This window comes from Nyctereutes procyonoides, unplaced genomic scaffold, assembly GCF_905146905.1.
Source record: "Nyctereutes procyonoides isolate TBG_1078 unplaced genomic scaffold, NYPRO_anot_genome, whole genome shotgun sequence".
In the NCBI taxonomy this organism is placed as follows: domain Eukaryota; kingdom Metazoa; phylum Chordata; class Mammalia; order Carnivora; family Canidae; genus Nyctereutes; species Nyctereutes procyonoides.
In genome coordinates, this window is record NW_026575125.1 from 48,171 (window position 1) to 68,913 (window position 20,743).

The following is a 20,743-nucleotide window of genomic DNA, read 5'->3' on the forward strand; positions in this document are numbered from 1 at the left end:
GAGCACACGCTCCACAGCAGCACGTGTTACAAGCACCCAAGTGTGCCCGGGGGCTGACTGCTCATCTGGGGCACAGACTGAGGCGCGTGCACCATGTAACCCACCGCGCCTGCGTCTCCAAAGCGCAGCACGGGCGCCACGGTAATGGTACTGGTTCCATTGTTCACTAATGCACTAAGGCTTATACTACGTGACTATGTCTTTTAAAAGCAATAGAAGAGATTTTAGGTGCCTCACATTTACCGCACCCCGTCCACATTCGCACAACACGTTTTCACTCTCGCTGGTTCTCTGTGTGTGCGCCTGCGTTGGCACCTCCAGGCTGAACCACAGAACTTTGCTGTGACCACCCCAGAGCGTAGCAGGACGTGTGAGCCACCTTCTATAGGATTTCCAGAACAAGGAAACATCAGAGAGTCCATACACATCTGTAACTCCTATAACAGAGGGAACCAGAGACTGCATGAGACCCTGGTGAGCCCAATGCAGTACCCAGTGACCCTTGTGGCACCTCAGCGACCCCACCATGGTGCCTGGTGACCCTTGTGGCACCTCGGCAACCCCACCGTGGTATCTCAATGACCCTTGTGGCACCCCAGTGACCCTTGTGGCACCTCAGTGACCGCACTATGGCACCCAGTGACCCTTGTGGCACCTCGGTGATCTCACCATGGCACCCCAGTGACCCTTGTGGCACCTTGGTGACCGCACTATGGCACCTCGGTGACCCTTATGGCACCTGAGTGACTGCACTATGGCACCCCGGTGACCCCTGTGACACCTTGGCGACCCCACTGTGGTGTCCCAGTGACTCATATGGCACCTCGGCGACCCCACCATGGTGCCACGCCCTGGTGACCCTTGTGGAACCTTGGTGACCCCACCGTGGTGCCCCCCTGGTGACCTTTGTGGCACCTCAGCAATCCCATTGAGGTGCCCCGGTGACCCTTGTGGCACCTCAGCAACACCACTGTGGTGCGCCAGTGACCCTTGTGGCACCTCGGTAATCCCACTGCAGTGCCCCAGTGACCTTTGTGGCACCTCGGTGATCCCACTGAGGTGCCCCGGTGACCCTTATGGCACCTCGGCGACCTCATTGTTGTGCCCTGGCGACCCCACTGTGCCAGAGCTTCCCCACCAGACCCCGTTTTCCTTCCTTTTTCCTGCCCATGTCTCCACTGCACTTCCCAGGCTATCGTCACCTTGCGGTGTGGGTGCCGCCTCTCTAGGTGTTACTAAGGGGACATAGCGGGATTGAGGAGGGTCTTAGGACGAGGGGTTGGCTCCTGTGTGATCACCCCAGCAGCCCCATCCCCTGCTGGCAGGAACCCTCCACCCAGAAGGAGGAAGGAGAGACCAGATGGACAGAGCCTGGGTCCCGGAGACCCACTGGCCCTAGACTCACATGACGAACACATGGCCTTCGGCGGTCAGCCCTGCTGTGCCAGGGCGCTCCACTGCAGTAACACAGTTTCCCTAAAAACAAAGGTGCTTTGCAAACCCCTCCACGACTGTGACAAAAAATACCACTTCCTAAGACTTTTCCCCAAGCCATAGCCCACGCGGAACGCGTCCTTGCAGACCATGGGTCAGGTAAATGGGCTTGAAAGCAGGGGCCCCTCTGAGAGGATCGCCCAGAGTTCAGGGCCCACCCACTTCTGCCTTCAGCGCTGAAGAGTTTCCTTGACAACCGTGACAAGCCTGCTCGGTTCCCGTGGCAACCAACTTTCTGAATCGCCAAGTCTTCCCTGTTTGCAGCGATCCTAATGGAGTCTTGTGGAGCCGAAAGTGACAGTGTTGTCATCATGTGTCAGCAATCGATTGCTCTAAACCTGCAATTATTGGTTACCTGAGGTTTTTAATCATGAAATTACACAAGAACCAGCTTTCCAAGGTGACTAATTCTGCTCTTGGCACCCACGGAAAGGATGGCGTAACTGTTCTCGTGGTGGATGAGCCCCCTTTCTGATGGAGCCAGGCCTGGGGTCCTCCCTCACAGATGCTTTGAGTGTCCCCAGACGCACATGCCCACAGTATAGCTGTCAGCACCAGTCCATAGAAGACCTTACGCATCCCCTAGGATGAAAGGGTTCTCTTGTACCCAAATAGTGGGTTCAGTTGTGGACCCCAAGAGGTATGTTCCCAGAACATGTGAAAGTGACCTTATTTGGAAAAGTATCTTTGCAGATACATTAAATGAGGGATTTTTATTTTTTTATTTTTTTTTAATTTTTATTTATTTATGATAGTCACACGGGGGGGGGGGGGCAGAGACACAGGCAGAGGGAGAAGCAGGCTCCATGCAGGGAGCCTGACGTGGGACCCGATCCTGGGTCTTCAGGATCACGCCCTGGGCTGAAGGCGGCGCCAAGCCGCTGAGCCACCCGGCTGCCCTAAATGAGGGACTTTGAGCTGGCACCACCTTGGATGAGGACGGACCTAAATCCAATCACAGGTGCCCTTACAAGAGAGACAGAGGAGGAGCCATGTGAAGACGAGGCAGAGAGGCAGGGCCACAGCCACCAGCCCAGGGACACCTGGAGCCACAGAAGCTGGAAGAGACAGGAGGGACCCCTGCCCTCTGGAACCGCCGCAGGGAGCACAGCTCTGCCCAACCTGGACCTCAGTGGTCCTGCCCTGCCTAGGTCTCAGGCTTCTGGTCTCCAGAACTGGAAAAGGATAGATTTCTGTGGTTGTAAGCCATCCAGTTTAGTTTGTTTTGCAACCATGATCCAGGCTCTGATCAGGATAAAGCTAATATAAACTGCTGACTTTGGGGTACTTTCGATGGATGATGTACAGGAACTTTCCACCATATTATTACCTTTTTGAAAGTCTTGTTATTGAGTCAAAACAAACATTAATGAAAATTCTCAGCAAAGGTCTATGTTTATGCTTGATATGCAGACATTCCTTGCTCACTAATATGTCTGTGCCTTTGCTTTGGGATGAATTTGGTGGACTTGGGGCAATAACACCTGCTCTCCACTCAGGTTATTAAAAGGGCATATAAACACAAGCAGCAAAAGCAGAAATACACAAATGGGACTACAGACTTAAAAGCTTCTGCACAGGGACAACTGGGTGGTTCAGCGGTTGAGCGTCTGCTTTGGGCTCAGGTCGTGATCTCGGGTCCTGGGATCGAGTCCCTGCAGGGAGCCTGCTTCTCCATCTGTGTCTCTGCCTCTCTCTGTGTCTCTCATGAATACATAAAATCTTAAAAAGATAAATACAAGCTTCTGCACAAAGGAATCCATAGAGTGAAAAGGAGACATATAGGAGAAAATAATTGCAAATCCTATTTCTGATAAGAGGTTGATATTCACAAGATACAAGGAACTCTGACAACAACAACAAAAACACGTGACCTCCAAATAGGCAGACCTGAAGAGGCATTCCCAAGAAGACACGCAGATGGCCAGCAGATCTATGAAACGATGCTCTGCATCTCTAATTGTTAAAGAAATGCACATCGGAAGCACAAATATCACTTCACACCCATCAGGACAGCCACTATCAAAAAAGGGGAGACAACCAGCAACAGTGGGTATGTGGAGAGACTGAAGCCCTTGGCTGTGCTGGTAGGAATGTAAAATGGTGCAGCCACTGTGGGAAACAGCATGCAGGGTCCTCCAAAAACTAAAAATGGAACTACCGTCTGACCCAGCGATCTTACGTCTGGGCACATATCCAAAACTGAAGCAGGATCTCAGGAGCACCTTGCTGACTCAGTCCGTGGAGCGCGCAGCTCTTGATCTCGGGGTTGTGACTTTGAACCCCACATTGGGCGCAGAGATGACTTAAAAAAATTTGGGGCACCTGGGTGGCTCAGTCAGTTACGGATTCGACTCTGGATTTGAGCCCAGGTCATGATCTCAGGGTTGTGAGGTGGAGCCCCACATCGGGCTCCGCCCTGGGCACGGGGTCTGCGTAAGATTCTCCTTCTCCCTCTGCCCCTCCCCACCTCTCTCTCTAAAACAAACAAAACATTTTAAATCTTAAAATTAAAAAAATGAAAGCAGGATCTCAAGACATATTTGAATGAATTGGGGCCCAAATGCAAGTAGAATCGTGCGTGCCAAGGGCTGGGAAGACAGGATGGGGTCTGTTTAAGGGGCAGAGTTTCAGCGTTACAAGATGTCTCTCAGAGACACAGGTAGAGAGAGAGAGGCAGAGACACAGGCAGAGGGAGAAGCAGGCTCCATGCTGGGAGCCCAACGTGGGACTCGATCCCGGGTCTCCAGGATCACACCCTGGGCTGCAGGCGGCGCTAAACCGCTGCGCCACCGGGGCTGCCCAATAAATAAAACCTTAAAAAATAAAATAAAAGCTTTAATGAATTCGGTTGGATAGTCACAATAGTTGAAAGTACGGCATCCTCAGTGGGAGAGAGTCCACGTCCTCGGTGGGGAAGGACTCAGGTACTATTGGACTCGACACTTCCCACAGCCACTCCAGGCTCCAGATCTATGGTTTACAGCCTGAGCCACAGCAAGAAGGGGAAAGGGGAGAAGACAAAATGCAGGGCGGAAGGCCGTGGAGACGAGGCAGAGGCCGGAGCAGGGCATGTGCGAGCCGAGGCCTGCCAGCACCCCCCAGGAGCTGGAGAGGCAGGGGGACCCTCGCCGCTGGGACCGCCAGGGGGAGCGCAGCCCTGCCCACGTGCATCTCGCCTTCAGGCCTGAACCCAGAGAGCCCGCGTTCCTGTTGTTCTAAGCCAGGGCTGTGGAAACTCGGCCCAGTGAGCTGCAGGCAACGCGCACCGACCCGGTTCCGTAGGCTCCAGGGAGCGAGGGGCTCAGGACAGGCAGGTGGGTTACAAGCCCCTCACAGCCAGCGGCGGCCGCCCGACGTCCCAGGGCAGCGTCTGCACCACACTGCTGAGGGCTCAAGCCTGGAGGCCCCTCTGTGCGCAGGCGGCAGCCCGGCCTCCAGGGTCTTGCCCCGGTGCATGGGGGGGCAGGGTGCCGGGTCTGAAGCCTCACACACCATCTGACGGGTGACCTTCAGGGTCACCGTTCACGGAGGGAACCAGGAGCCGGTAGATGCAGTGATGAAACCCCACTGGGGCATCTGCTGCGCCCTGAGCAGAACCCTGAAGCCGAAGGGAGGTGCAGAGCGGGGGAGGGCAGGGGCGTCCTCCTGTGAGGCCAGCAGGCCCCAAGCAGGGAGCGTCTCCCCCCCAGTGGAAAGCTGCCCCATGAGGGGCCATCTGACCGCTAGCTCAGCCAAGCAGTGCCTGCCCCTGCTGGAGCCACCCACCCTCCTAGTCTTGCCACACAGGCCGTGGGCAGGAACCTGAAATGCCGGGATCACTGGCAGTGGAACCAAAGCAGGAAGGACATGCAAGGCCTCGGTGGGCACCTTCAGGTCACAAGGGATACTTTTCTGGAAGTTTCTGATTTACCCAAGTCAGCCCTTCCCTCCCTCACCCACGGCCTTGTCCTGCTTCCTCACCTCTGCATGGGGGGAATTTCACATCGTGGGTGCAGCCCACTCATCCTCTCCCTTGTCAGGTTGCAACCCAGCAATTCAGAGGGAGGTTGCAGCAAAGGCCGCTCAGACCAGGTGACCTGCACAGCCACAGCCCCTTGTTTTCTCTGCCAGCCCAACCCTGGGGCTACTGACAGGACAGGTAGCATCACCGTAGGTACACGTTGCTCCAATGCAGTGGAGCATCGCACCAAGGCTGCACTGTGTCCACAAGAGTTCATGAGGGGGGCTGGAGGGTGTCTACGTGGGGGAGCTCACAGCATGTTTTGCTTTGAAGAGGGGGCATTTCTACAGACCTCTGCTCCAGGGACACCTGGGCCGCACTCCCAGAAAGGCTACCTGTGGCTGTGTCAGGCTGCCCTGATGGGCCAATTCTCACCCATCAGGAGCTCATAGTGAAGAAGATGGACCCTGCAGGAACCGGTGTGGGGGTCAGGAGGGGTCAGGGCTGATGTGGGGCTGCTACTCTGGTTTGTTTTCTAAGTCATTCAACCAGGTGTTGAGTCAGGGTGCTTCAAGATGGTTCTCACAAGATGTAAGGAATAGGGGAGGACGGGGTGGTGGGTGGAGACACATGCCAGGATGCCCTTGGGTGCGGCGGGCACAGCAGCTCACCAGCCGAGAGAGGCCCTGCCCGTGTGCAATGGAAGCCTTGTACACGCTGGTGGAGGGGGCCAGACAGCATAGCCCTCTGCACCAGGAGGAGGTGGGCTCATCCAGGAGCAGCGGCGGGCCTTGCTGGGGCCCAGTCCGGTCTTCTAGTATCTGAGCTGGGAGCTGGACCAGAGGTGGGTGACCGTGCCCCACAGAAGCTCCTGGTGATGGCAGATAGAGCCTGCTCAGGGTGACCCCAATAATAGGACTGTAAAAATGGATCCCATTGAAGGGAAGGAGTTTGTGAAACGGATCCCACTGAAGGGAAGATTTCTGCAAACTGAAGCCTAAGAGTCAAGTTTTGTGACAGGGGTGGTCAGGGGGCATGGGGGGCAATGCAGAGGAGCAAGTGGCCACTCCAGCCAGCCCACAGCCCCAAAAGGCACCAAGGCTCCACTGTGTCTACAAGACTTCATGAGGGGGGCTGGGGGGTGTCTATGTGGGAGAGCTCACAGCATGTTTTGCGGGAAAGGTGTGAAAGAGTGGGGACTCGGGCCCTGGCGGCTGCCACCTTTGCTGTGGAAACTGAAATCTGTCCTGAGAATGCAGAGACGGGAAAGATTCCAGCCGCGGGGGCACACTAGTTCTGGATAGTTCTGGATGGTCCTGAGGGGCACTGGAGACATCTAGACGGGAGCTCAGCCTTCCAAACACTGGAGATGCTCCCAACACAGCAAGGGGCATAGGGAGAGGGGAGGTGTGTGGGGTCCCCAGGACCACCCCCATCTCCAGGGACTTGCCAGGAGGCTCACAAGAGTGGGAATAGGTTGTGAGCATGTGTCACGGTGCACCCTAGGGATGCAGGCCTAATCTCAAGGTTGCTGGAAGGGGTTGGTCAGCAGGAATCCGGGTGCTGATTCCTTATGCTCCCACCAAGAGTTCCCACTGGTCTCGCAGAGCATGCTGCTCCCCCAGCAAGGAAGGGTGAAAACAGAGGCGCGTTCCTCCAGGGAAGCCCCTTGGAGACTCCGTGCTGGGCGGCCGATGTTCACAGGGGCACGCTGCCTGGCACCCACCGAATCCCGGCACCCGGAAGGCAGCAGGTGTTCCGCGTGGACCACCCAGGCTGTGCCAAGAGTGCAGGCACGGGGAGCCCCTGCCTCGGTTAAGAGGAGTTTCAGGTAGGGGACGGCTCAGGGCTGTTAGCTTCCTGGGGTCAGCACCGTCATCACACCTGGACCGGGAGCTGGGAAACACCTGGGGAGCCGGCTGGGCCTGGGGGTGCCGGAGTGCATCCTTGAGGCCGCTGCCCTGGGGGCGGGGTGCAGGGCCAGTGTCCAGCGGGAGTGGGGAGGTCAGGTCACAGCCTGGGGGCTCTGGAGGGTTAGGGTTAGGGTTAGGTCAGGGCCAGAGTGGATCCTGCTGAGCCTGGGTCAGAGCCCAGCTGGGACTGAGTGGGGAGGCGGGTTAGGGGCGTGGCTGAGGAGCCACTAGAAAGGAGCTGAGTCTTCTGCTTCCTGAGTGGTCTTGCACACGCTGCCCTTTTACGTTGACGCATCTCACCCACACCGGTGCACACGTACACACGCATCCGTGCTCAGAGGCATGCACGCACATACGAGTGCACGGACAGACATGCACATACGCCCACAGGTGAGACATGTGTATACCCACACGGGTACACTGTGTGGGCATCTGCACTGTGCACGTGCACACAGCTCGTCGTGCATACCCACAGGTCGTACACACACGCATGCACTCATATGCACGTGGACACCTAGCCACGCACGGACACACGAGCGCAGCACACCCGCGCACATACGCATAGAGACATCACACATTTCCAGACGTGTGCGTCTCACCCACACAGCAGCTCATCTTTCCTGCTCCGTGATGGCCTTCTCAGGCTGTCCCATCGCACATCACTGCTGACCCACTGGCTTGTGCCGCAGGTGCTCCTGGCCTGCTGGGAAGACGTGAGCACATCGGCGCCTGCCGAGGCCCAGTTTGTCTCTCCAGCGTCGGCTGCACAATGAGCACTTGGGTTGTCAAGGGGCAGCTGTGCTGTGGGGCTCGGCTCCAAATCTCCTTTTCCAGGCGGGCACAGAAATCTTCTCAGGTGACACGGGGCGTACTTTTGTGCGGCCAGTGAGAGAACATGGGACTCTGCTGGTATCTGGACAGACATCGGGAAGGTGTGAGGCTGAGCTGTGGATTTGGCCTCCTGATAAGTATCGAAGGGTTAGGGTCTCTGCTTCGAACCTTCTCCTTCCTTCTGCAGCGGGGGGCACCGTGTCCTCGTGGCCCCCAGATGAACACACGGCGTGCCCAGCTGGCTTCTCCGGCGGGGCAGGTCCAGGGCAGGTGTGGGAGCTGCACTGCTGCGTGTGGCCGTGCAGGACCCCCGTGTGTGCTAACCCTCCATCGCTTGCTGTCACGTGGGCGGTTCCCGGCTTTCGGCGGTTGTGCCGCTGCTGCCGTGAACAGCTGGGTACAAGTTTCCACGTGCACGTATGTTTTCCTTTGTGTTGGCCACGTATGTGGGAGCAGAATTGCTCCCGTCGCGGGCGGCTGCCTGCTGAACATCTTCAGAGGCTGCCAGACCTTTCTCCCAAGTGGTGGGACCATCGCACATTCCCACCGGCGATGTTCGAAGGTTCCAGTCTCTCCCCTGGTTTGCTGTCAGTGTTCTGACTGCAGCCCTCGGTGGGAGTGAAGCGGCGTCTCGTGGTGGGTTATATCGGTGAGAACACTGCCCTCCCTTTCACACATCTCATGCAGAGGCCCGAGGGTGTGTCTGCACGCCTAGTTCACAGCTGATGAAATGCACACATCTATACGCAGCTGTAATTGCACGACTAAGGGATAAAGGGAGATGAAACGTACACGCGTTTTAATAAAACAACATGTAATTTAATATGTCAGTGCTCGGCTTCAACCGCTCTCAAGCTGTAAAAGTAATCGGGTGCTTACGTTTGAATTTAAGAAACGAGATTCAACTGGAGTCAACCTTTATATTTAATATTCCCGCATGAGGGCAAATAGGCATATCTGTATAAAATCTGAATCGCCATGGTTACAGCAATCCTGGCGCATTTATGGGCAATTCAAACACTGAGCCACGTTACCACTGAAGATATGTTTCTCCAAAATGCTGAAAAATTCTCAGTAAGACCCTGAGTAAAAATGAGAACCTTTCCTAGAATCACACTGTAGTTATATTCCTGCAAAAATAAGTGCACCATAAAACCATTCAGAACGCATTGTGTTATGAGGAGACAACGTCAGAGTGCTTGCTCAGACTTGCTTGCCGGGCCTCCCCAGGACAGCGAGCGGGACACGGCGCAGCGCACCAGCCTGCAGGATGCCTGGCAGCTCAAGGCACCCCCGCGATACGCGCACACAACACCCGACTTCTGCGCCCACCAGCAATCTGCGATTCCATGTACACCTGTGAGGACGCAGCTGGGCCCGAAGGTCTGCAGCCTGCAGCTCTCGTGTCCTCTGTCCAACGTGCAGGAGAGGGCAGCGGTTGGGAGGGAATCTCTTTGCAGAGCCTCCGACTCATGGGCGCTCCTGAAACTAGCCTCCCGGGAGCTCATCTGCAGAGCAAACCCCTCATGCAGCCCCGTCTCCAACACACGTGAAATCCTCACGATCCCATAAATGGAAGATGTTGGGTTGTGGCCACCCTCCTGACTCTTTATAAACTAACTTATCTCTATTTTATTTTTAAAAAAATTTTCTATAATTTTTTTATTTATTCATGAGAGACACAGAGAGGGAGAGAGAGAGAGAGGCAGAGACACAGGCGGAGGGAGAAGCAGCCTCCATGCAGGGAGCCCGACGTGGGAGTCGATCCCGGGTCTCCAGGATCACATCCTGGGCCGAAGGCAGGTGCTAAACCGCTGAGCCACCCGGGCTGCCCTAATTTATCTCTTTAAAAACCCCGTGTCCACATACAGGCACCTTCTGGGGTCCTGGGGTGAGGACTTGAACTCCTGGACGTTAGGTAGACACAATGCAGTCCGTGAGGAAAGGCTGCCTGCGTTTCGCAGCTGGAGACGTTTCTATTGTAGGTGAAAGCAGGTGGCACTCATGGGGCATCGTGAAATCTGCCGCCTGCGGGCCACGGGGCAGTGGGTCCTCCAACGACGCCAAGAATCCCTGTGTCCGGCAAGAGCGCAGGAGCGCAGGAGGGCAGCGCATCCCCGTGTCTCCGAGAGGTCGGGAGTTCTGCGGCCGTGACCAGGAGCAGCGCTTCCCAGCTTTGCCCACCATCCTCTTTGCGTGTCTGGCAGGGAGGGGGCTCCCGAGAGTCGATGCTGGGCTGTCGATGGGCTGGGCTGTCAACCACCTGGGGCTGCAGGTGCTGCCAGGCACCCTCCCCCGGAGCCTGTCAGGACTCCTTCCCGAATCGCCGATAGGCTGGCTTTGCTCGAGCGGAGCTTCTGGGATTGAGTCCTGCCCTAAGACCCCAGTCCAGGGCTGACCGGGCCTCGCTTCGTCTTGCAAGCGTCCCTGCTTCTTCTGCTGAGACGTGTCTGTATTTTTCTGTTAATACGGTGCAGTCTGTGTGGTGGTCGGCTCTGTCCCTGCCCCTCCCCCTGGGGAATTAACGTACGACCACGACAAAAGCCCTGATTTTTATATGTCTTCTTATTGACTTATTCCTAAAACAGAAAACCCCAAGTTTGAGCCTCACGCTCGCACGGACGCACGCACACGCAAGCATATGCCCTTAGAAGACGTGAGTAGCGCCTGTGGCAGAAGGCGGGTCTGGGGTTGTCTGCCGACAGGAGACGGCAGGGGCGGGAGGACAGCTGAGGACAAGGGAACGTCGTCCTGTTGACACGGCAGCAGTGTCAGGGTGTGCGCACGGGTCACAACTCACCGATCCTGTGCATTAAATGTGCATTTTGTATGTTACTGACGCGATCACCAAGCTGCCAGGGACATTCTGGGCTTTGAGTAGTAGCACATGGCTGCAGCTTCGGAGCGTTGTTTTGCTCCATGTTGTTTGTGCACGAGCCCCGTGTTCGTGGCACTTCCGTGGCATCTGGGTGGTGGCTGGGCTGGTTCCAGGAAGGGGCCTCCGCTCGCCTCGCCAGGGGTGGCGAGCTTGCTGTCAGCACACCAGCGCGCATTCTTCTCGCGTTGCCTGCGACTGTCCGAGGAGGGACCGGCCTGGGTGGTGGGGCCGGGAGCCAGGGACGGACACGCAGGCAATATCCCATCACCTAAGCAGGAGGGTCTTTGGTTTTTTTAAAGGTTTTATTTATCTGACGGAGAGAGAGCATAAGCAGTGGCAGAGGGAGAGGGAGAAGCAGGCTCCCCTGAGCAGGGAGCTGGACGCGGGGCTCGATCTCAGGACCCCGAGGTCATGACCTGAGCTGAAGGCAGACGCTTCACCGGCTAAGCCACCAGGCGCCCGTAAACACGCAGATCTGAAGAGCCTATGAGTGAGAGCCCTTATGAAGATAAAATACCCCGCGGGCAAAAGCGGAGTAAGATGGACCTCCCCCAACTTTCCTGAGGCTTTGAGCACGTGAGCCATTCAGGGCGCCCGGCTGGCTCCGCAGACTGAGCGTGAGACTCTTGATCTCGGAGCTGTGAGTCCAAGCCCCACGTTTGCTGTACGTACCACTCAAAAATAACGTCTTTAAAAAAAAGAGCAAGAATTTTTAAGTCAAACACCATCTGGCAAAATCAACAATTGCGCAATTGCTAAGCAGTGCTGAAGCCTGTTGGCTGCTCCCCAGAGCCCGAGAACGGGAAGCCGGTTTCCTGAGTGGGCCACACATCCTCTTGAACGTTTGCCACCATTTGCTTTGCACTGGACTGAAGGAGAAGAGGATCACAGTGTCCGCTGAGGGGACACAAGCCTCTGTGCAGTCCTTGGCACGTCGTGAAGAAGCAGGTGAAAGACGTGATATCGTAACAAGCCGTCGATGCCCGTCTAAGGAGTCTCGCTGCTAATATCTCAAGGTGGAAATGGGGAATATATGTAATGAAGCTTTTTCAACTTTTATTTTATGTATCCATTTAGGTGATCTCTACGCCCACCATGGGGTTTGACTTCAGGGACGCAGGGTCAGGAGTCGCACTTCTGCTGACTGAGCCGCTGTAGTGATGCTGCCATGGTCAATACCGCGTTTTCAGGCATCAAGATCTATCACGGAATAGTTTCACAGCAGGAAAAAGAACATGTCTGACAAGCTGAGTGATGAGGAATGAGAACGTCATTTCAGGTAGAAGCAGAGGAGAAGAGAGGGACGCCCGTCTGGAAGGGCAGACGTCGGGGGCCGTGAGGGCGGCGCTGCTGCGGGCGGAGGGGCCAGGCGTACCCAGGGCACTCGGGGAGGCGCCCCTGCTCTCCGGACCCCGTAGCTGCGGACTCGCGTCCTTGTCGGGGGTCCAGGCCCCAGGTGGCAGCAGCAGGAGGAGCCCGAAGGACTCGCAGGGTTCATGACATGCGACGTGAGCTCATCGCTCGTCACTAATGTGCCGCCCAGGGCCCAACGTTCATCATCGGGGGCCGGCGGGGAGCTCACGGGAGCCCTGCATTTTCTGCTCAGGGTTTCCGTAGACCTGAAACTGCTGCAAGAAACAAAGTGTGTTCGTTGTAGCCCCAGAAGGTAAAGCAGAGGGATTAGGGGAGAGAAGGAAGGAATAACAGCAAAGACCGGAGGCCCCGCGCGCGGCTTACGAGGCAGGGTTCCCGGCACAGGACTGCAGTCGGAGGGAGCACCCTGCGGAGGCCTCACAACAGGTGACTGTCGCCAAGGTAACGTTCACGGACAAGGAAGCCCCTCAGGATCCCATATGCCGTGAGACTTTTTGCAAGTTACAGACAGTAAGAGTTAAAAGGCACGGCCTTGAGGTGCTGAAGCGAGTTGAATCGTGACCCCCTAGACGTGTCACATCCTAACCCCTAATCAGGATCGTATTCGGGAAGGGTCTGTGCAGATGTGATTCAGTGAAGGATGTGGGACGAGCTCATCCTGCAGGAGAGGGGACCCGAGGCCGGAGACCGTGTCCTTAGGAGACACACGAACCAGAGGCAGAGACGGAAAGTGTACGTGGCACTGAAGGCGCCGATGGGCGATGTGTCTACCCGCAAGGGGCGCCGGGATGACCCGGGCCAGAGCTGGGAGGCAGCCTGGACGGACGGTCCCCTAGAGCTTCCGGAAGAATCCAAGCTGCTGACAGCCTCGCTTTGTGCTTCCGGCCTCCCCAGCGTGACCGTGAATGTTAAGGGCCCCCATGTGTGCTGATGTGTCGGAGCAGCCGTGGGGAGGCGACAGGAACACCCAGGGGGCCAGAGCTGCCCCAGGAGGAAGGCACGCGCTGGCAGTGCCAGCCAGGGCGGGACGGCGGGGCTGGGGTGCACACAGCTTTCCGTGGTGGGGGTTCGCAGGTGCTGACCAGACCCAAACCATCACACAATGTGCGCTTGTGGGCGTAGCATGCTTAGCGACCCAGGTCCCTGATGTCCAACTGGCCACTGTGGTCCCTTGGGACCAGGTGACGCGCTTTGCTGTGATTTCACGGAGATCGGCCCGGATGGTGTTGGGTACAGCATGTCTGGTGCAGATGGAGACAGGAAGGTCGTCGAGCCCACGCAGAGTGGCGAGCGAGGCCGCAGTCCATGACCACCAGTCTGCAGGCGGCTCCCGGGTGGTGGGCCACGGGTGCGGGGTCCTGGCTGCGGTGCATGGGCGCAGCTCCCTGACCCGGCCAGCTGTGAGGAGGGGTGCACAGCGGGGCCGCCTGGGGCTCAGGTGCACGGCGGCCCCAGCCGGAGGCCTGGTGGCAGGACAGAGGCTGAGCCTGTGGTTGGCGGCCCCGATGCCCACAGGCCAAGCGCTCGGGCGGCAGAGCCAGCGGTGGCCAGAGCAAGGGAGGGAGTCCTCGGCCCGAGTCTCAGCGGAGCCATGGGACAGCGCGTCACCACCGGGAACCGGGACGCCAACCCCAACGCGCTAACCGTGGTGGAATGGCAGAAATGTGCGCACTGTCACCAGGATCTGGGGGCGCTGCCCGGTCGCGGCTCCGGGCCTCACTCCGGGTCGCTCTGCGGGGGCTTCGGAGACGGAGGGCTTCCCTTCTGTCCTCTTGTGTCCGGTCACTGAGGCCTGTGCGTTAAAGAAAAGAGAGATCAAGAGGAAAGCAGAACGCAATTCCCGTGAACACCGACACGCAGAGGGCTGCACAGACAGGAAGGGACGCTCACGGATGTCGTCACGGTCACGGGCGACGGACCCTCTCAACTAAGGGACAGCTTGGGTTTCGAGGGAAGATGTTGTGGGGACGAGAGCATGGAATCATACGGCTGCTTTAGGTCTGTCTTCGGTGTCTGCGGTGCTGCCGGCCCGTCTCCAGAGACGACAGTCACTCTCCTCGTCCTGGCGCGGGACAGGGTGCCGGAGCTCAGGCCACTTTTAGGTGAAAGGAGGGCGGACACCTCCTCTGTACGTGTCCGTCCTCAGGTGCCAGAGGCTCGAGCCGATCCGTAGGCCAAAGTGGCTGTTCTGGGGTGGCAACTCTGGGTCCCCTTGGAGGGACCTGAGGCCCGGATGCAGCCGATCCGGGGACGGCTCGGCTCCAGGCGTGTCCCGCAGCGTCTGTGGGCTGTTGGGTTGTGGCAACTTCTCAGGATGCTGTCCCTGGGTGGGTGTGTGTCTGTGGCCCTGTTTCCTCTCCTTATGTGGAAATTGGTCCAAGCCAAGACCTCGCTTGACGTGATGGCCTCTGCGCGGACCCTGTGAGGTCGCAGAGTGAGGTCCTGGGGCTCCGACCCCAGCATCCTCTCACCCACAGTGCAGCTGATTTCTGGAGCACCGAGGCGGGGATTCCTTGGATCATTGTGCTCCTCCAGGTGCGCAGGATGGGGTGACCCTCTGCACCCTCGGGGTCTCATCTCTTCTCCCAAGCCCATTCCCTCTGCGTTCCCTCACCCTGCTGCGGTGCCTGGGCTCTTTGCTGGGATCCCACGTGGTGTCGCAGAGATGCCCGCCCTGCACACTGGGGTCAGGTCCGGAGCTGAAGACCCCGGCCCAGGAGCATGCGTCTGGGGTGGGGCGTGGGGGCCTGTTCTGCTTCTGCAGCTGTGAGAGCACGTGTGAGTGTGAGCTTCGGCGAGCGTGTGAGCGTGTGAGCGTGATGGAGAGAGAGAGACAGAGACACAGATGGAGAGTGACACAGAGAAGGAGACACAGAGGGTCACAGAGAGGGGAGACCCATGGGCGGTGGTCCTCATAGTGTGGACACACGGACGACACACGGATGAGCCTGCATGAGGTCGGCTCCGCCCTGAGCAGGGTGGCAGGAGCTGGACAAGGAGCACGTGGTGTGGAGCCCCTGGGAAACGTGCACACGTCGTCTCCCCACGCCCCCGACTGAGGAGCTCGTGCATGAACGTGGTCCCTGGACAATTCACACGATGCTGCTTCGGAGCCTAGGAAACTGGTCTCGGGTTCTTTCCCCAGAACCGGGAGCCCACGCGGGTGAGGGAGCCCCAGCGGCCCAGGGAGCCCCAGCGGCCTGGCCCCAATGGGGCTGCTTGGGGGTCCCTGTGAGATGCCTATAGGCGGCCCCGTAGGGATGGCAGCCCCGGGGAACTCAGGGTCACGGCAGCCTCCCTGCTCTCGGGCCCGTGGGACTCAGCATGCCTCTGCCTGTCGGGGTCTGCGGCTGCACCAAGAGGCAGACAGACGGGGACCTCGGGCAAGAACACAGCCGCGGGGTGACTGAGGTCCATGAGCCCCCCGGCAGAGGCAGGATGGTGACCCCTGAAGAAGTGACCAGAGCAGGAGAGGTAGCACCGCTAGAGAGGTAACACAGAGAAAGGTTGGGAGGGGCTGTGGTTGTGGAGAAGCCACAGGGACCACGTGTGGGGACAGGGACAGACCCCGGGCAGGGACACAGGGAACTGACCTCAGGGAGCAGGAGGGGACACGGGACTGACCTCAGGGAGTGGGAGGGGACATGGGGGAGAGACCTCAGGGAGCAGGAGGGGACACGGGGACTGACCTCAGGGAGCGGGAGGGGACACGGGACTGACCTCAGGGAGTGGGAGGGGACATGGGGGAGAGACCTCAGGGAGCAGGAGGGGACACGGGGACTGACCTCAGGGTGGGAGGGACAGGGGAGAGACTCGGAGCAGGGGGACACGGGACTGACCTCAGGGAGCGGGAGGGGACATGGGGGAGAGACCTCAGGGAGCAGGAGGGGACACGGGGACTGACCTCAGGGAGCTGGGAGGGGACATGGGGGAGAGACCTCAGGGAGCAGGAGGGGACACGGGGACTGACCTCAGGGAGTGGGAGGGGACATGGGGGAGAGACCTCAGGAGCAGGAGGGGACACGGGGGAGAGACCTCAGGGAGCAGAGAGGACACAGGGCAACAACTCCGGAGAGCAGTGGGGAGGACAGGGGACAGCATCTGACTGGAGAGTCCGGAGCGGTGGCCACAGGAGGAAGGAGGTCCCTGCATCCGGGTGGACCCTCAGCGATTCCCAGGATCCCCAGGACCCCGCCTGTAGGTCCCCCGCGCAGAAATTCAAGGATAAGTTGTTACCTGAAGAATTGGTACAGAAACAATATTTGATGGAAAACCTGTAAAAGGTGTTTAGAACCTTGGTTTTTGTGTTTGTTTGTGTCCCTGTTGGAAACCGTGAGAATCAGGAAAACGACCCAAGGAGAGAAAATCCTGCTGACCTGGTGCCGGACACGAGTCGTGTTTCCCCGGGAAGAGTTTCAACCCTGAGACCTCTTCACCCCCAGGTACATCCTGTTCCCAGCACAGGGCCCAGAGAAAACGGGGTGGGGGTCACAGGGTGGGGTGATGTGCCACAGGGTGGGCGTCACTGGGTGGGGTGATGTCACGGGGTGGGGGTCACTGGGTGGGGGTGATGTCACGGGATGAGGGTCGCTGGGTGGGGGTCACATCCCTGGGGCCAGGCTCACAGGGTAGGGGTGATGTCATGGGGTGGGGGTCACAGAGTCAGGTGATGTCACTGGGTGGGGGTCACAGTGCTGGGGGCCAGGCTCACAGGGTAGGGGTGATATCATGGGGTGGGGGTCACAGGGTCAGGTTATGTCACACGGTGTGGGTCACACGGTGGGTGATGTCAGAGGGTGGAGGTCACTGGGTGGGGGTCACTGTACTAGGGGCCAGGTTCACAGGGTAGGGGTGATGTCACAGGGTGGGGTGATGTCACAGGGTGGGGGTCACATTCCTGGGGCCAGGCTCACAGGGTAGGGGTGATGTCACAGAATGGGATCATGGGGTAGGAATGATGTCCAGGGTGGGGCCATGGGGTGGGGGTGATGTCACAGGGTGGAGGTGATGTCACAGAGTGGAGGTCACAGGGCTGGGGTGACGTCATGCAGTGGGGTCACACCACAGACTCAGCTGCCTTGATGTTAATACTTTGCCCCCAATGTGACAGCACAGTGCTGAGATTGGGGGTGTCCTTGGGAAGAGGTGGCCATCGTCCTCCACAAAGGAAGGCTCTTTGAGCAACAGTGCTGGCCCCTCACAAGCAACCCGTGCAGGGAAGACGACCCCACTGCCTATAGGGTGCGCCGCAGGTCCTGTCCACACACTCATTGTGGGTGGGGCTTCGGGGACTGACAAAGCGCTGGGACTAAAGGAATGAGGTGCCCAACATCCAGGAGGAAACTGGAGGTGCCCATAGCTCAGAGGGGGAGGGGCCGGGGTGTAGGTCAGCCTCAGTGGGTGGGGGTGGGGACCCAGGTGCAGGGTCAGCCTCAGTGGGTGGGGGAGGGGACCAGGTGCAGGGTCACCTCAGTGGGGGGAGGACCCCGGGTGCAGCGTCAGGTTTGCCGTGGGTCTCTGGGCTCACTGAGGTGTGGGCAGGGCCGCCCCTGCGGGTTCCCTAGCCTGCCCAGCTCCCAGAGCCCCGCATCCCTTGGGTCCTGGCCCTTGTTTTGTCTGCAAAGCCAGGAGGCTGGGCGTCCTTGTCTGGGGCGTCCTCCCCATGTCCCCAAGTCCGCCCCGGGACAGCCCGACCACTTGGGTCATTCAGGGCCATGTCCTGCTTGGGCTCAGCAGCTTCTGGGGATGGCTGAGGTACAGTCCCTGTCCTGCTGCCTGGGACAAGGCTGGGACTCAGGAAGTTCCCCCAGATGGGGGGGAGGGTCTGTTCTGCAGGGGCGGGGAGCCCAGAGCTGCTGACTGTCAAACCCCAGAACTCACCGCCCCAGCTCACAGGCTCCATGTGGGGCCCTGGGCTGCTAAGAGGTCAGGGGACCGGGGAGGGTGCTTCAGGCAGGGAGCTGGGTCTCCACTGAGAGAGGAAGGGACAGGGAGGAGGGGGGAAGGGGGAGGGAGGGGGGGAGGAAAGGGGAGGCGAGGGAGGAGAAGCCACTGGGCTATGATGACCTCTGAGCCGTGTCCCCATGAGACCCCACGGCGCCTGCAGCCATCAAGGACTCCAGGGTGAGGGTACCAGGACCAGGACAGAGCAAGGCCACGGGCCAAGGTCCCACCCCGCCCTGGGCCGGCCCTCTGAGCCACCCTGCACCTGTGTCCTGTGTCCCTGCTGGGTCCCTGTGGGTCTCTGGCAGGCATGCACACACCTGCACGAGGCACATTTGCTGAGTGTGCCATGAACAGGGGTGGGGTGGGCGGGCAGCCGGGGCAGGGTTGGGGGGAGACCCGGGTCCCACCTGCTGGGCTCCCAGTCACCTGAGGTCAGCATCAGGGCAGGGGGCTGGCTCCAGGTGTGCCCTGGGGAATCTGCCTCCTCCAGGAGGCCACATGCCCTGGTCAGGCCCGGGACAAGGGCCACTCAGGCTAGAGGGCCGGACACTTCAGTGGAGGACACGGTCACTTTGCCGACCAGGGGCTCAGAGGTTACAGGCACTGGGCGCTGAGGCTGTGAGGCCAGCGGAGCTCTGATGAAAGTCCTGTTTGCTGTGGCCCCGGGCTCCAGAGTGACAGCAGCAGAACGCAGCCAGGGCTCGTCCTCCCGCCCCCGCCCCGTCCCACGGCTGCTGGCCCCGTGCTCACGCTCAGGACGTCCTCCTGTCCCCACGTCCTCTCCACTGACCCCGCGGTCACACTCAGGACACCGTGAGGACACCCTCCTGTTCCCTGACCACTGACCACGGTGGTTGCACTCAGGGTGCCCTCCTCTCCCTGTCCTCTGACCCCTGACCCCACGGTCATACTCAGGACGTCCTCCAGCCCCGTTAGACATGGTCCCTGCAGCCTGGGGCTGTGAGGACCTTGGCCGTGGGCCAGCGCCGGCCCGGGGGGGGGGGCTCCTGCTCTGGGCCTGGGGGTTGCAGGCTGCTGCCCTGTCCAGGGGGCGGAGAGAGGAGCTCTAGGAGGCAGCTCCTCCTCCCCTCGGGGTGGTGCTCCCGGCGACCAATGGCCTGGCAGAGAGCAGTTTTAGGAAGTGCTTGAGCGGCAGTGGCAAGAGGAGGGAATCTCTGCCAGAAACTCTGTTGGGAGAGACTGTGGTGAGTGCCTCTGGGCTGGCCGGTGGGGGGCCATGGGGACAGCAGGCTGAGGGGGTCCCAGCCTGGGGTGTGGGCACTGGGGCCACTCCTCCGACCCGCGGGAGGTGCAGCGGGAAGGGCCACCAGAGTGTCCCCTGCAGACTCGCGGGGAGGGTGGCAGGGTGCTGGGGTCAGAGCTGAGCCGGACGCCCAGGCTGTGGCTACAGGGTCCTGATGGTGGCAGGTGCCCTGGACACCGACCCTGCTGCCTGGCAGGTGAAGGGATGTTGGCGCCCGGGGTTGCCACCGCCGGTCTGGTCCTCAGGTGGTGGGGCACCGCGTCTGGGCGGGCAGGGAGCGCTGGGGAGCCCGGTGAGGACGGAATGCCGGTGGCTGGCAAGTCGCTTAGTTCACCTACGAGCTATTTCCTGAGCGTCACGGGGTGCCAGTCACCGCCCACAGATGTGCCACGTGGGGACGGGCAGCGTCCCTGCAGGCTCACAGGTGGGAGGCTCGGCTGTGTCACCTGCCTGGGCTTGGGCGCCTGCAAGCCCGCATGCACTCCAGTTTTGTGCAATCCCCGTCCACACACACGCTCCAGGGCTCCCTAAGCCCTGCCTGGCTCCCGCGGGGGGGCGGGGGTGACGGCTGAGTATGGACCTGCCGGTGGGCCTGCCTGGGGCTACAGGTGCACCGGGACCTCTCCCAGGGCGGCGGAGGGAGGGCGCGGGGACACCGGAACCTCCCCCAGGGGACCACGGAGGGCGCGGGGGCACCGGGGACCTCTTCCAGGCGCGCGGAGGGAGGGCGCGGGGGCATCGGGACCTCTCCCAGGGGCGCGGAGGGAGGGCGCGGGGGCATCGGGACCTCTCCCAGGGGCGCGGAGGGAGGGCGCGGGGGCATCGGGACCTCTCCCAGGGGCGCGGAGGGAGAGCGCGGGGCATCGGGACCTCTTCCAGGGGCGCGGAGGGAGGGCGCGGGGGCTCCGGGACCTCCCCCAGGGGACCACAGAGGGGCCTCCGCCGGTGGACGTTTGCTATCCCCTTTACGCAGGCACTGGTGTCCCGCCGCGGACTGTGCTGTCGCTCCCGTCTGGCCCTCCGCGGAGGACTGGGCCTGGGCTGGCCTCGGCTGCGAGGGGCGTGAAGGCCCCGCCCCTTGGGGACCCCAGTCGCGGCCC